This window comes from Podarcis tiliguerta (assembly GCF_965153285.1).
Source record: "Podarcis tiliguerta genome assembly, chromosome: 16".
Taxonomy (NCBI): Eukaryota; Metazoa; Chordata; class Lepidosauria; order Squamata; family Lacertidae; genus Podarcis; species Podarcis tiliguerta.
Genome location: NC_139549.1, coordinates 5,886,805 through 5,904,272, shown reverse-complemented (window position 1 = coordinate 5,904,272; position 17,468 = coordinate 5,886,805). Strand labels below are relative to the sequence as shown.

The window sequence follows — 17,468 nt, the reverse complement described above, 5'->3', positions numbered from 1 at the left end:
AGCCTCCCATCCAGGACACCTTTTTATACTATTCCTTAGCCAACCCCTCCTGTCGATTGAGCCATGGCCCAGCCATGCCTATTTGTTTTCTTTTCCTTTGCATTTTGTACCAATCTCTTTCTTAATTAGTTGGAGCTGTGCAACCTTGGCTTTGACTCATGGCATTGCACACAGAATTTCCAAGCAAGGGACGATGTCTCCATCCATTTGGGTCTCGGTCATGTTGTCCTTGGGCAATAATTGCTGGACACACCCCATATGAGTTCCAAGGTGGGGAAACCAGGGGTGTTTCTCTCTCTTATGAGATCACTTGGTGTGGGCAGAGCTCATCCATATTCCTTGGAAATTCATTTATGGCTACAATGAACCATCAAATGTGTATTTGATTACTCACCATTTTCATAGAATTGTAGGACTGGAAGGCACTAGGAGGGTCATCTAATCCAATACCCTGTAATACAGGAATTGTTTGCCCAACATGGGGGTTGAACCCATGACTGTGAGATTAAGAGTCTTATGCTCTGCCAACTGAGCTATAATCGATCGCATGACATGGTGCATACACACCGTTTTAAAAATAATAATGATGATGATTTATTGGTTTAAAAAAACAAAAACAAAACAATCAAGAAAACAAATCCAAATCGATACATATTACCGAGAGGGGAAAAAATTAGATTCCTACATAACAAATTCCATCATAACTTCCGATCACCGCAATGTGGTACCTAAACTACATTTTCGGCTACATACTTTCTATTGTCTCTCCGAAGTTGTTTCAGTTAAATTGATTTTGTACAACTCTCTAATTTCATGCAGAAGTCAATTCAGGCCTCCCAGAGAATTTAGATTTTTACAATGTTCTTTTAAATATACTCTGTAAATATGCCATTTTCTATTGAAAGTTTGTTTTGTGTCATCTCGGAGTTTTGCTGTCATTTTTGCTAACTTTGCATATTCTAACATTTTCATTTGCCACTCCAGTTTGTTAGGGATGGAATCTCCTTTCCAGACTTCTGCAATTAAACTTATTGCTGCAGCTATTGCATACATAAAAATTCTCCTTATTTTATTTTATTTTAATTTCGTTATGCATTATACATAGCAGAAAAGCTTCAGGCTTATTGGAGAAGGAGAATTTAAACATTTTCTTAATTTTATTATAAATTATATCCCAGAATTCCCTTTTTCTTTTCTTTTTTACAATTCCACATGTGGTTCATCGTGCCTTCCACCTCTCTGCATCTCCAACTAATGATTGGCCTGGTTTTGTACATTTTGGCTAGTTTTACAAGTGTTAAGTACCATCGGTAAAGCATTTTCATGAAATGCTCTTTCAGGTCATAGCACACAGTGAATTTCAGTTCCTACCTCCATAACCTTTCCCATGCTTCCATTTGAATATTGTGACCGAAATCTTTGGCCCATTGGACCATTACCGATTTAACTTCCTCCTCCTTGACCTCCCAGTCTAGGAGGAGTCTGTACATTTTAGAGAGTGATTTTTTTATGGTTTGAATTAGATCTTTCTCAAGTCTTGATATTTCTGTGGAAAAGCCCTTCTGTTTGTCTTTTCGGAATGTCTCATTTACAGTGGTACCTCAGGTTACATACGCTTCATGTTACAGACTCCGCTAACCCAGAAATAGTGCTTCAGGTTAAGAACTTTGCTTCAGGAAAAGAACAGAAATCGTGCTCCAGCAGCGCAGCGGCAACAGGAGGCCCCATTAGCTAAAGTGGTGCTTCAGGTTAAGAACAGTTTCAGGTTAAGAATGGACCTCCGGAACGAATTAAGTACTTAACCCGAGGTACCACTGTAATTGGAAATATTGCAACCAGTGCGTTAAGTGGGTTTGAATTTCTTCAATTTTTTTTTTAAAATAGCCTATTTTCCTTGTCTTCCCATAAATCTTTGTAAGTTGCCCAATTATTTCTCATGGGTTTTTTTCCTTTACCGATAATGCTTCTATCGGGGATAACCACCATGGCATTTTTGGCTCTAACAGGTCCTTATACTTAGCCCACAGAATATATAGCAATTTTCTAAACAGGTGATTCAAAAAGCCTTTGTGGACTTTAACCTTTTCATAACCTAGGTAAGCATGCCATTATCGAATCCTTCCAGATCCAGCAAGTGTTTTGTAGTGTCAACCATTCCCAGACCCAGGAGAGACAAGCCGCCTCATGATACAATTTCAGGTCTGGCAATGCGGGGGGGGGGACCCTCTCTTTAACGTCACTTAATAGTTGGTGCTTAATCCTGGGTCCTCCCCCAGCCAAATAAATATTGAGATATCCCTCTGCCAATCTCTGAAACACCTTGCACACATGATCACTGGAATTGATAGGAACGAAAAGATCATTCTTGGAAACACGTTCATCTTTATCGTGGAAATTCTTCCCCAAAAGGAGATGTTTAATGTGTTCCAAATCTCCAAATTCTTTTTTTATCTCCTTCCATGTCTTAACATAATTATCCTGAAATAGACACGGTGCACACACACCATTTGAATGGTAATGTCCATCATTTTTTGGAAGCCCAACCCCCTCATATATTTTATTGGAGGGAGAATCCACTGGGGCACCAAAGACGACTATGATTTACAACCCAAAGGAGAGCACTAGACATTCATCTATATATTTTCCTAATCAGCCTTTCTAACTTCTCTTCTCAGGTGGTAATCAGGTTGAGTCTGATTGGCAAGGAATTAGACAAGATGACTCATCTGGGTTTTTTGGAAAAGGTGGAAGCTGGGAGGAGATTCAAAAGAACACCTCTATCTTTGCCTGAAATAAGAACAGATGTAAAATAGTAGGTACACAGTGAACTATTCACTGAAGAGATCAAATTTAAATCAAGTTTTCTTAAAAGCCACCTGCATATTCCACCATGGAAGAAGAAAATAGGAAGCTCCTTTATACTGAGACCGTAGGTCCATCATTCTAGCTCAATAATGGAAGGAGGGTCGCAAGTTTAGCCAAAAGGATCTCCATTTGAAAAAAGAACACATGGGAAAGGATGGGGAATATCTTCCTCTATTGGGGGCCGTGGAGAGATGCAGCCAGTCACAGTAGACTATACTGGGCAAGATTATCTAGGCAGCTTCCTATTTTGGGAGGACTCCTAAATCAGTGGCAGAGAACCTTCTTTATGAAGAAGGTCTCAGGTTCAATCCCAAGCATCTCCCATAAGTTCTGTGTAAGGACTACTTGCAGAGCTTGGGAGCAGAGAGGACAATGTGGGTGAAGAGTAGGAACATTATGTGTGTATGGAGAAGTGAAGATAGGAAAAGAACACCATGACACTGAAAGGCTTGCAGGAAAGAAGTTTTTAATGCCTTTAAAGAGGTAGTCATAGCAGGAAAATGAAAGACTGATGTTTCCCATGCCAGAGGAAGGTCTGGCTCATCATCTGGAAAAGAGAGCAACTGTTTGCTTTGCAAGAAGATATCTTCAAGAGGTGGTGGTGATTGTGGGTTGGGATTTCAGGTCTTTTTGGAGGCATCTACTTCATCTTCTGCTGAGAACTTCCACCACCACTGCCACTACCGCAACATCCGCCGCTGCTTCCGCTGCTGCTTCCACCGCTGCTTCCACCACCGCAGCATCCTCTGCCACTGCTGCTTCCACCTTGAGAAGATCCACCTCCACGGCCACCACAACATCCTCCACCACCTCCACCACCTCCACCACCACCACCACTACCACCACTACGGCAGCATCCTCCACTCCTCTGGCTTTGTTGAGATGATCCACCACCACCTCTGCCCCCACAACAACAGCAACCGCCTCCACGGCCACCACAGCAGCCACAGCCTCCTCCTCCTCCTCCTCCTCCTCTTCCACGGCCACCACAACAGCAACCGCCTCCACGGTTGCCACCACAGCAACAGCCACCTCCTCCCTGTTGTAGTCGTTGTTGGCTCATCTTTGCTATGGCTTTGATAACTTCTGGAGGGAGAGAAAGAGAGAGAGAGAGAGAGAGAGAGAGAGAGAGAGAGAGAGAGAGAGAGAGAGAGAATGTCCAACGTCATTTTTTGATCCAGTTTCTCCAAGGGAGCAGCTTTTGGGGTATTCTGTAAAGCAGGTATGTGATCCCTCCAGATGTTGTTGGACTAGAACTCTCGTTTTTCTTCTTCCATTAGCCATGCTGTTTGGTGATGATAGACATGAGAGTCCAATAACATCTGGGGGTCCAGAGGTTCCCTACCTTTGATAAACATCATTTCCTAGACCAGTAGGGTTTGCCACATCCCAAACCAAGACATATTAGAGCCCAAACCTGAGACCCTGGGGTGGTTCCTTGTGATGTTATGGGTCCTGGAGACTGAGGTTAGTTGAAAGAGAGAAGCAAGCAGGGCAGGCCCTCCCCAAGTATCTAAGCTGTCATTTGCAGCCAGCTTTGTTGGGATGAAGCTTGTGAGTTGCATGCACAGTCTTCTTAACGAATTATTACTTTTATTATTATTGGTATTCTTAAACACCTGGAGATTCAAGCCTCTGCCAGGCATTTGAAAGGAGATGTTAGGTTAGACCTGGAGGTTTGGCAACCCTATTGATCATCAATGGGAAACCTGAGGCCCCCCAGTTGTTTTTGGACTCCAGCCCCCAGCATTCTTTGATTATCAGTCATGCAGGCTAGGAGTGATGGGAATCAGGGACCAACAACATCTGGAGGGCTACTCGGTCCCCCTTCTTTATTTTACACCTCTGTATGTGTGTTTCATATATGATCCCTGATTGGTTGAGGCATGTTCTTTAAATATACTAGAATATTTCCCAAGGAAATTATTTCCCACCAGTGGTGGACATGCAACATCAGCAACCTTTGCAATCCATCCTCATACGATATTTATCCTTGCACCTTTGGGTTTAGAGGGTGCCCCAGAGAAATCTTTCCCTACAACACAGATGCCTCTGAATTGAGATGCTTTGTTCCCAAGTCAACATTGCTTTTAGGACATTTGACAGTTTTAAATTGTGTTTTCAGAATTCAAGATTGGTTCATTGTCCCTGCTCAAGTCCAGACAATCTAACGAGGCACAAAAAGAAATTTCCACCTACATCCTGATTTTATAGCATTTATAGACAGTAGTCAAGCTCTCACAAATGCTATGTCAAAAGAAAAATCCCAATACTCAGCAGTAAAATATATGCTTTGTATATCAAAGCCTCGCTCAGTTCAGTAATTAGCATCTCCATCATAGATTTGCCACTGATACAAACTCCTAGACAACCATGACTAGTCAAATGAGGAACAGCTACTGTAGGTGAGAAGGATCAACAGTTTGACTAAGAGGGGGAATGGCCCCATAGCTCTGTGGGTAGCACAATTGCTTTGCATGCAGAAGAAGGCCACAGGTTCAATCAGACAGGGCTGGGTCTGCAGAGCCACTATCAGTCAAGGTAGACAACACTGAACAATCTGTAGCCTATGGTTTGGTTCCATACAAGGCAACTTTGTATGTTCCTTTCTATGGAGGAGGACTGTGGCTCAGAAGTAGAGCATTGGCTTTGCATGCGGAAGGTCCCAGGTTCAATCCCTGGATCCTCTGGGAAGGGTTGAACTTAACAATCTAATCAAGATAAAGGCCATTCAGAGGTTCAGCACATCACTAGGAATTCCTTCAGGTTCTAGAAAGGGGAGAGATGGGTCTGCATGGCCTCTTCCCCTTCCTTGCTAAAGGACAAGTTTCATCAAGCTCGTCCCACCACTATTCTTTACAGCAGCCATTTCATCAGGGTGGAATACAATGCCCATCTCCCTTCACCTTTGGTCCGGCTGGCTGTGGATGATGAAAGTTGGGAGCCCAAGTATCTAAGTCCTAAAGTTGTTAATGAGTTTCTAAGTTATCACAAGCATCTTGAATTTGATTTGGTAAAATATTTTCATGAAAACAAGACAAGACAAAAGAGCCTACGGGATTCTGACAAATACTCATCTGGGCCAACATCCTGTTCTCCTAGTGGCCAACCAGACACCTCAATGGGAAGCCCATAAGCTTCTCCTGAGCATAGCAGCAGCACTTATAATTTCCAGTAACTGATGCTCAGAGGTGCAATGCTCCAGACATAGCCACCACAGCCATTGATACCCTCATTCTCCGTGAATTTGCCTGATCCTATAAGAATGTCAGGAGAGCCTGCTGCATTGTGCCAAAGGTGGCCTATCTTGTCCTGCATCCTGTTCTCATAGTGGCCAACCAGATGCCTCAATGGGAAGGCTGAAAGCAGGGCCCGGGTGCAATGGCACCTCTCCCCACTTTTGCTTCCCAGTAACTGGTATTCAGAGTCAAACAGCCCCCACCGGTGGAGGTAGAACATAGCCATCATGACTAGCAGTCATTGACCTATAGGATTGTCGAGCTGGAAGGGACCACAAGGATCATCTAGTCCAACCCCCTGCAATGCAGGAATCTTTCCGCCCAACATGGGGCTTGAACCCATAACCCTGAGATTAGGAGTCTCATACTCTACCAACTGAGCTATCCCTGGTTGCAAATCTGCAAAGCGATTGGTCCTACTCAATTAGATTTGGCAGAAGGCTCCCTTGAAGAATGACAGATCCATTGACAGTACAGAAAAAAAATGAGGTCCTCACACTTACCCGGTCAATCACTGAGAAGACGTTGTTGTCAAGTCAAGTGTTGTCGAGCGAATGAGGATCCCTTGGAACAAAAGAGCTTTTTATACCATCTCCAGGCATTCCATCTCAGAAACCAGTGGCATTCTGAAAGAGCTTTTGACGCACCCTTGACCTCAGATTTCCTTAACTCCCCACCATCTTGCATTAATGAGTTTTGACTCATCCCTACATCAGATTCCTATCTTCCGTTACACTCGAGTATGTTATTCACCTGTGACTGTGGGTTCCTTCTGTCAGGATGAGTTGTTGTTTGAACCTAGAATCTTTGGCAGGAAAGGAAGATGCTCTGCCATTGGGCCTTGGTCCCAGTATAGAACATAACGAATTCTCTTACGCCAATCAGTCTGCAGTTTTTCAGACAGATGCTGCAGATTTTACCTGTGCATGCAGAGTTGATGCTCTGCCACTGAGCCACCTTTATATGACAGGTCTGCCAGAAAGCTATGGTCCTTTGCCTAAAAATCAAATAAGATTTCAGTTCTGGTGTTCTTGAATAAAAAGCTGGTTTACGCAGGAGGATGTTTGCTACAGAGTCAGACCATTGGTACATCTATCACAGTGTTCAGTGCACTGAATGGGCATTGAGTCTTTGGGGCTGTTGTCCAATGGTAATCATTTGCCATTTACTAGTTTATTTACCATTTACCAGTTGCTCAGATATTTTTATATTACTCTGCTGCCTTACGGTTATGCTCATTTGTGAGAAAGGCCTCAGGAGTAAACCCTGAGGAAAAAGCCATTCCTGCTACCTTACGGGTTATCATCAGGAGAAGAAAACCTACACAAATACAGAGTGGAGTCCTTAAGAAGGTTAGACAGTGTCTTCCTTGCCTCTTTCCAGCAAGTCCTGCAGCCAAACAGGAGCCACATGTATTTCTCTTTTTTCCCCTTTGGATCACATCAGCAAGGCAGAGAGGGGGTTCTTATCATCTGGGCAGCCCAGGAACTCCATGCATATGGCCCAGGCATGTGCCCCAGAGATGACTCTTTAGTGCTGCCACAGCAGCAAAAACCACATGGGAGGCAGCAGTTGTGAATCAGTGGTCTCTGCAGCCACAACATGCGCTGTGATTTCCTAGTGGTTCGACCCTCAGAGGTGCACTAAATTGTCTCTCAGGACAGATGGATCCCATCAATACAGGGGGCATGTAACTGTCCTTAATGAATGTCAATCAATCAATCAATCAATCAATCTTTATTACAGTCCAGAGACCCAACAAATCATTACAAATCAATACACAATTCATACAGCCTACCTCCAGGTTAAACAATGTCATTAATGTCATTAATACCCCAGGGAGAACAGATTGAGTTGGCGTAAAGATGAAAAAATGGAGGGGGGGGCAGAAAATGAACCTATTTTTAAAAAGTGCACAACTCCAGTCTAGGTAGGGCCCTTTTTTCAGTCTTTCAGTGAAAGAGAAGAACATACTTTAAAAAAAAGAAAGTAAGAGGCATGTCGACCAAATTTAAAATAGTGGAAGAGATGGTTTTAAAAATCTGGTTCCACATGATTGCAAATTTAGTTCAGACTATCCCTAGTGGGAGTTTCCCTGCAAATCCTATAAAACATAGCCTCTTTATGTTTGAGTTTCCTGATTATTCTGCTCGAGATTTGGCCGCTCATCCCACCCTGAGTTTGGAAGAGGGTGAACATGATCTTATTGGAGGGTGAGGTAGATGGACTTATACTAGGTATAATGTTCAGTTCCATGGGGACATTTTGTAGGAACTGCTTCCCCTTTTTCCTTGGGACTCGTGTTTCACCTCCACTCTTTCACGAATTTTCTGATTCCTCCTTTTCAGCTCTGTATTTCAGGTATATGTAAAGGCACCTGCTGAGATTATTTTTTAAAAGATTTAGGATGAAGAGGATCAAAGAAATTCATGGAAGATAAGACTGGATAAGTGGATAGTTAATGGAAATCCTAGGTGGAAGGGTCTTTGTCTTTGGCCATGAAGATCAAACCTCTCCATTCTGAAGGAAAACAGCCCTGAGTGCTCACTGGAAGGACAGATCCTGAAGCTGAGGCTCCAATACTTTGGCCACCTCATGAGAAGAAAAGACTCCCTGGAAAAGACCCTGATGTTGGGAAAGATGGAGGGCACAAGGAGAAGGGGACGACAGAGGACGAGATGGCTGGACAGTGTTCTCGGGGCTACCAGCATGAGTTTGACCAAACTGCGGGAGGCAGTAGAAGACAGGAGTGCCTGACGTGCTCTGGTCCATGGGGTCACGAAGAGTCGGACACGACTAAACGACTAAACAACAACAAACAGGTGGGAGGGTTGCTGTTGCGCTTGGGTCCTGCTTGCAGGTTTCACACAGGCATCTGAATGGCAACAGTGAGGACAGGGTGCTGGACTAGATGGGATCATCTTCTGTCCTTATGGGAACATGGGAAGCTATCTAATACTGACTTTGACTATTGGCTAATCTAGCTCTGGCAGAGGCTCTCCAAGATTTCACACAGGGAGTCATTTCAAGCCCTATCTGGAGGTTCCAGAGATACAATCTGGGGCCTTCTGCATGCAGAGCCTTCCATTCTCCTCCTTCTTGCATGTTATTGTTCCTCTTTCTCTCACCTCCCAAGCTATAGTTGTTATTGCTGTAATTCTTGTTATTTAATGCAGCAGAATGAGGTGGGCAGAGCCTTGAGGTGGCAGACTGAGCACCCCCACTTCAAACCCCGAGCAGGTGAAATGCCATTGTTGGATGCAAATACTATTAGCACAACATGAACTAATCTTATGGCTCAGTATTGTCCACCATTTAAGAGCTCTTCTGTGTTTCAGGCAAGGAACATTCCCAGTGCTACCTAGAGATTCTGGGAATTGAGCAAAACAAGACCACTGATGAAGCTTTTCCCCACTGTATCCTCATTTTCTCAGGATCTGGCTTTCTTTTCAGGTCACCTTCATCTGCCCAAAGATGTCTACTCAGAAAAAGGACTGCAACATGGACCCACCAGCAGTAGCCAAGGAACAGCCTTAGAAACATGGACCAGCCCTGCAGCAGCAAAGAGAGCCCCCACCCAAGGCTGAAAGAGATTCCAACCCACCACCAGAGGAACAGCACTGGAATCGGAGCTGCGCTTGGTCCAAAGAGAAGCAGCAAGCCTGGTCCATCATTACCATCAGGCATGGTGAAAACAAAATGGAGCCAAGCCATTCATGCATGCTGAATCTCCTTCAACCTCAAATCCTTTCTATCTCATCAGGTTGCATTCAACAGCTGGGTGTACTCTGACGAATGACGTCGCTTAATTTCTCATGTCTTTACAACAATAAAATGCATGTCAAATCATAGCTGAGTTCCATGTGTTATTGATGGCGGCGTACAAATTGGTCAATTTCAATTGCTGTTCAATTTTGAAAATTCAAATGAAGCACAATTTTATCTCATTTAACACTTGCCCTGCATTGCAATGGGTTGAACTAGATAATCCTTGATATTCCTCCCACCTCTACAGTTCTATGATTCCGTTTCCTGCTTGTGATTTCCCCATAGGCAACTGGTTGGTCAAAGTTTCTGACTACACACCGTACATTTAAAGCACATTTAAAATACATGGCTTCCGCCAAATAATCATTGGACGTGCACCTTCCCCTTCACAGAATTACAACTCCCATCACTCTGAACAAATGGTTCTCATGATTTTTTTTTTTTTTTGGGGGGGGGGGGAGAGATACCAGGGTTTAAATCTGTGCTCACTAGGGCCGGGCCAATCTCAGTTCCAGTTTCTCTTCCTTTCATATATTTCCATTGTTAAGCTTCCACACCAGTTTGTGATTTATTTATTTATTTTTAATCCTAATGCAAAGTCATCAGCATTTTAATATTTCCTTAAAATATGCACTTGTTGTAGCAGGCAGATGACTCACCCTTTGAATGACATTTGCTTATCCGTTGATGACTTGTTTGTATTTATATTTCACCACCTGCCCTGGGGCAGATTATGCGATGGCCATAATAACAGAGTCAAGTAAAATCAGTGAAGGAGATCAGTTGCAGGACCAGAACAAAACAGAGGATTGCCCCAATATCCAACCAGTTGGGATTATTGCTATGAGGTAGGCAAAACCACCAGGTCACAGCACATTTTAAGCAGATGTAGGGCACAAATGGCCTCCAGATGTTACTGGACTACAGTACCCATCATACTTGACCATTGAGCATCTGTGCTGGGACTCATTGCAGTTGGAGTTTAACAACATATGGATGGCCATGGGCACCCAATTCCTTCACACCCATCTCTGCGCATTTAATATGTGATCCCCAATCTGTTGAGACAAGTAGCTAGGACACAGGCAGAAAACTTGGAATCTTCAAAATATTGATGGACTACAAATCTCATCATTTCTGACTGTTTCCTATACTGGGTGTGGGCTGATGGGAAAGGCAGTTAGTTGAAGAACCTCTGGAGGCCCACCATAACTTTTTGCACAAAACAGGATGGGATGGACAAAATTATATCAGCAAGACTGAAATAGAAGGGATTTAGCTGATTAACCCATCTCCACCTGGTGGCCTTCCTTGAGGGAATTCTGAAAAGGGGGAATCATCTCTCCTTTGCAGAGGGGGGGGGGGTCAGAACATGATACTGAACTAGGCAGGGTATTGGTCTGATCCAGATTAACTCTTCGATTGTTCTGATTCCATATGATGGGGAATTTGAGAATTGGTTAGGGGAATGCCCTGATTTCTCCTAGCCCAGCTTCCTAGATGATTTCCACCACTTTCCTGAAGATTACCATGGAAAATGAACTGAAACAAATCAAAGCACTGGATGGGTTTGATTCACTAAGCAAGGGAGGAAGACCTACTGAATGCAGCGTATGAATGAAGCTATCCCATGGTTGACCTGTATATTCCACCCAGATTATTTTCCTATCTCAAATCCACCACCTCCTGCCGATTACGAGAAGAGTAGTCACATCCTAAGCAATTATCATGCCCACACACGTCTCTGCAGGATACTATCAACTTCAAACATTACTTATAAAAGTCCTGATGGTTTAGGTGTCAATTCATCAGCAGAACCCTTGGTGAGGCACCCAACTTGAGCGACCATTGGTTATGCAATGTAAGGTTCAGGTGAGGCTTCCAGCCATAAGACACATCCAGTAGTCACAAGAACATGATATGGTGACAAGCCTGTTGAATGTCAGCCAAGGAGAAGGAATGTAGTTCAGTGCTAGAACACCTGGCACCTTCTGGCACCTCCAAGTAGATCAGGGAGATGCTCTCTGAACCACTGGAGATCCACTGCCAATCAGGATAGACAAAACTGAGGCTGATGGACCAAGGCTTTGACATAACTAGTGTCAGGGACTGGCAGGACTCTGAGAAGTGTGCACCATGGAAGGGGAGATGGAATCTGACCCAGGAGAGGAGTCCTGTGTTTTGTGGGGAACTGTGCTGGTCAGGAGACAAGAGTGAGAGGCAGGGGGAGCTTCAGAGCTGGAGGGTGGAGTTCAGGAGTTCAGAGGAGGAAGCGGTAGGTGGTTTTGTCTTGAAGCTGCCACAAGACTCAGCTTCTTTGTCCTAGCTTTTGGGAGGTGTTTTGAGCCAATGGATTCATTTGCTAGCTGAAGATACTGGACTAGGTGAGCCATTGGCCTGATCCATAAAACCTCTTCTTGTGTTCTTATAAGTGAAGGTGAGAACTCTTTTTCCTTCGTGCCCTGCCCATGGGCTCCTGGATGAATTTTCTTTGCACATAGCTTGTGGGTGGTGTTTTGATCGCAGAAGATCTGGGTGTGATTTTATTGCCAGGTCCACCTTTCACCTATATTCATGTAAACACACACACACACACAGAGAGAGAGAGAGAGGAAGGGAGGGAGGGAGGGAGGAATTGGGTAGGTGCCTTCAGTGGCGGAACATGTCGAAAACCACCTGGGGACAGGGGGGCGGGACATGTCCCCAAGGGGGGCGGGGGCAGAGGGAGCAGTCTGCGGCTCACTTCACATTCTCTCTCACACACAGCCTCTCCTCCCCCATCTGGCTTGAACTAGGAGCTGGAGGGGCTGGAGCTGGAGCTGGAGCTGCATGTGGCCCAGCCTAGCCCAGGAGAGGGGCAGCAGCTCTCTGCCTCCAACTCTCTGCTTTGCCCCTGGGCCAGACGTGACCCAGAAGTGGAGCTGCATGGAAGGAAGCTGCCTCGGCAGCTCTGGAGCCAGGCTCTGATGGGAGCCTGTTGTGGGGGGCCTGGTCGTGCCACCACCAGAAAATGCACCTGGGGAGACGCCCCTCCCAGCCCCCATGTTATGCCACTAGGTGCCTTCCCTGTAAGGTAAAGGTAAAGGGACCCCTGACCATTAGGTCCAGTCGTGACCGACTCTGGGCTTGCGGTGCTCGTCTCGCTTTATTGGCCGAGGGAGCCGGCGCACAGTTTCTGGGTCATGTGACCAGCATGGCTAAGCCACTTCTGGCGAACCAGAGCAGCGCACAGAAACACCGTTTACCTTCCTGTCAGAGCAGTACCTATTTATCTACTTGCACTCTGATGTTAATATGTTAATTGCCCAAAATATACATTTTCATGGAACTCGGAAGCCCAAACAAATGGATTCCAATTGGCAATTCTTTTGGGAAGGGTAACAACAGAAGTCCCCCCAAAACAAAATAATTTATTATTATATGCCACCATTGCGGCTAGGATCTTATTGGCACAAAGGTGGAGAATGAGTACGGTACCCGCCAAGGAATAGTGGCAGTTTAAAATGCTTAATATGCTGAATTGACAGGTATAATGAATAGGATAAGAGAAAAGGGTGATAAAGAATATAAGGATTGGTAAATGTTTATTGAAATTTTTAAGAACCAGTATAAACAAGTAAATAACCTAGCGGGTCTTCAGTAAATCCAGCAGAATAGACATTAATAGAATTTTAAGAAATTTGAAGATTAAAAATTTGGAATACGTGATTTAAAAGAAAAAGGGGGGGGAAAACAGGAAATGGGTGGAAGGGAGGTTACCAGGTATTTCGTTGTAAGTTTAGATTCATATGAAAGTTGTGCAACTGCGGGGTGGAGGGAAGGGGATGTGGGATGTGTGTTTTTTCTTTTCTATTTCTGTTTCAAAAATGCAATTTAAAAAAGGGATTCCAATTGCCATATTCCCAGTTGCCACACTAGACTCACCTCCCCACACCTCCATGTCAGGTGTGGGACAGGTGGAGACTGGCTCTGGGGCTTGCTGCAAGTGCAAGTATTGCATGGAAGTCAGAGAAGGAAAAGATCTTCTAAAGACCTGGCTCAAGTTGCTCCCACGAAGGATTTCGGTTTGCTTTCTTTTGGATCACCTGGTTTCATTGTGACATCGAGTGATTAGCATGTGGGAGATGTATAAAGCCCTTTACAGTTCCCCTAAGGAAGCCCCTTTTCTTCTCAATAGATGTGAAGAACATGATTGCATAAGAAGAGGATCCAGGGGTGTAGCAAGGGGGGCTGTTAGGTGCAGCCTCCCCGGGTGTCCCCACTGAGAGGAGTGACAAAATGGCGGGCGGCACTCATTGCGGGGCCTGCAACGTGCCTGAGCCACACGTCTCCAGAGCCCACAGGCTCCACGCTGTCCACCCACTGCCTCCCCCCCCCCCCCCAGCTGTAGGGCGGCTGAGGCCCTGTGGCGTGCCCCGTCCCTATGGGTGCCACACGTCCTGTCCCTATGGGTGATTCTCCCAGCCCCTATGGGCAATTCGCCCCAGGTATCCGAGAGGCTTCCTCTGCCACTGGCTGAGAAGGCACGGAGCTCAAATCCTGGTCATTACACTCTGCTTGTCCTTCTTTGAGTGAGAGTTCTGTGGCACATTGCTACGTCCACTCTCTAAGCTTTCAGGTTGTTAGGGTCTCTTTTTACTCTCTAGGATTAAAGGGTGTATGTACTGAAAGCTGATTTGCTGCCTGCATCTTCGTAACCTCGGTGTCTAAGTCATGTCCCACAAAGTGTCTCTCTTTTCCATGTAATAAACCAATCTTTTTAGAATCATAGAGTTGGAAGAGACCACAAGGGCCATCGAGTCCAACCCCCTGCCAAGCAGGAAACACCATCAGAGCACTCCTGACATATGGTTGTCAAGCCTCTGCTTAAAGACCTCCAAAGAAAGAGACTCCACCACACTCCTTGGCAGCAAATTCCACTGTCGAACAGCTCTTACTGTCAGGAAGTTCTTCCTAATGTCTAGGTGGAATCTTCTTTCTTGTAGTTTGGATCCATTGCTCCGTGTCCGCTTCTCTGGAGCAGCAGAAAACAACCTTTCTCCCTCCTCTATGTGACATCCTTTTATATATTTGAACATGGCTATCATATCACCCCTTAAGCTCCTCTTCTCCAGGCTAAACATGCCCAGCTCCCTTAGCCGTTCTTAGATCTCCTGGTGTGACAAAGCTACTTCCGACATCAGGAGGAGGTGCTGCTGTGGGCTTCACGCCCCCAACACGCATGCAGAGGCTGGTTTCCAGCCCCCGCGCGAGGTTAGGCATTGGTAGGGGTATTGTTATGCAGATGTGTTGGGGGAGGAGAGCCATCAACTCCCCCATATTCTGAAGGGTAGTCCGGTAAAGGATTCCGGAGGGCGTGGCCTCATCCGAAGCCTATGGAGGTCAGGGCCTGAAGCGCGCCCCTGAGCGGTGACCCTGGGGGACTACCTAGTTGATGTGCATCAGCAGGGCTCCCCCTGCTGGTGTTAACCCTTCCCAGTCTTCATGCAAGCAGGCTGAAGCCAGATAGTCTGATAGGACCAATGCCTAAGCCAATACCGCTCATCACCTGTAACCAATAAAGTTGTGGCCAATTTTAGCCCATTAACCTAATACAATGGTGTCACGTGTCTTTATTTCAATTGGGGGGAGGCGGGAACTTGCCATGCAAGTTCTTTCTCTTTTTTTAATAATAATATTTATTAAAAGTTTTATAGTTACAGAAAGAAAGTATGAGAGAAAAAAAAAACAATGAAATTTTTTTAAACAAATAATACATCAAAAATAGAAAGAAAAAACAGTACATCAAAACAACAAGAAAAAATAAAAACATTTAAAAACACATCCAAATTCCATATCTTTATCTTTCATTTACTTGTTTCCTCGACTTCCTCACACCTCCCTTTTTTGTATTCTAGTTCAAATTAGCTAATTCAGCAAATCCTTTCCCTCTTTCTCAATTTTTGTTCTATAATTTATCTTAACACAATCTAACTTTAAATTTTCCACTTTAGCCCATTAACAATCAGTTTTTGCTTAATTCTTTATAGCATTTCTGCTAAAACCATATAACTTCATTCCAGTATTCTTCTAACATTCATTAATTTTACAATATTTCTGTAAATATACTTTAAATTTTTTCCAATCTTCTTCCATCGACTCTTCTCCCTGGTCTCGGATTCTGCCAGTCATTTCCGCCATTTCCATATAGTCCATCAGCTTCATCTGCCATTCTTCCTGGGTGGATAGATCTTGTGTCTTTCTCAGGCAAAAGCTTTAGAGGTATGCACATACATGTTTAATGCTCGCAGACTCCATGCAAAAGGTTCCATGGCTTTCAGTAGTGCATGCTGGGTCTGTAGACATTTGTGGGTCCAGACATACACCTTGTAACACCATCTTATTAGGAGGTCTGTTTTGCACAAGTAGGAATCAGACCTCAAGTATCGTGGCACTGACCGATTGGAATGCCTTCCCCAGAATATTCGACAGGCACTGACTCTGTTCTCTTTTTGGCAAATACTGAAGACCCTCTGCCCAAAATGCTTTGAATTTGAAATGTTTCCCAGTTTGGATCTAGACACATCAAAGTGTTTCAGTTAAACACATCATAAACTTATACAGGGAAATCCAGTAGGGAAACGTGGGACTCCACAGCGCCATCTGGTGTCACAGTGTTATATTGCATATACAATGCAAATACAGTGGTACATTGGAAGCTGAACGGAATCCGTTCCAGAAGTCTGTTTGACTTCTGAAATGTTTGGGAACCAAGGTGCAGCTTCCGATTGACTGCAGGAAGCTTCCACAGCCAATCGGAAGCCACAGGTGTTCAGGTTCCAAAGAATGTGCGATTGTTTTGAAGAAGTTCATATTGTTTAATCATTTGCTGTTTGCCACCCTGGGCTCCTTTGGGAGGTAGGGTGCAACATAAATGTAGCAAATAAATAAACAAAATTTCCAGGGATGGTGGGGGCACTATGAAGCTGAAGAAGATTGTTGAAGCTGAAGAAGATGTTGGAAGATTTGATACAGGTAAAAGAAAGTACTTCTTAATGCAGCTTATCATAAAACCATGGAACTCATTCCCACATGATTCAGTGATAGGCACCAACTTGAATAGCTTTAAAAGAGGATTTCACAAATTTAAGGAGAATAAGGCTATCAGTTCCATATAGTTAAAGCTATGGTTTTCCCACTAGTGATGTATGGAAGTGAGAGCTGGACAGTAAAGAAGGCTGTTCGCCAAAGAATTGATGCTTTTGAATCATGGTGCTGGAGGAGACTCTTGAGAGTCCCATGGACTGCAAGAAGATCAAACCTGTCCATTCTTAAGGAAATCAGCCCAGAGTTCTCACTGGAAGGACAGATCCTGAAGCTGAGACTCCAATACTTTGGCCACCTCATGAGAAGAGAAGACTCCCTGGACCCTGATGCTGGGAAAGATTGAGGGCACAAGGAGAAGGGGATGATAGAGGACGAGATGGTTGGACAGTGTTCTTGAAGCTACCAGCATGAATTTGACCAAACTGTGGGAGGCAGTGGAAGACAGGAGTGCCTGGTGTGCTCTGGTCCATGGGGTCACGAAGAGTCGGACACAACTAAACAACTAAGCAA

General features: G+C 44.6%; 1 long non-coding RNA gene across 1 annotated transcript; it reads right to left on the bottom strand.

Moving 5' to 3' along the window:
* Window positions 1-3,314: 3,314 nt before the first annotated feature.
* LOC310665937 lies at window positions 3,315-6,728 on the bottom strand. Its single transcript, XR_014505726.1, has 2 exons — window positions 6,608-6,728; window positions 3,315-3,951 (listed from the first exon to the last, which is right to left on the bottom strand). It is a non-coding gene; the product is annotated as an uncharacterized lncRNA (long non-coding RNA).
* Between the last annotated feature and the right edge of the window lie 10,740 nt (window positions 6,729-17,468).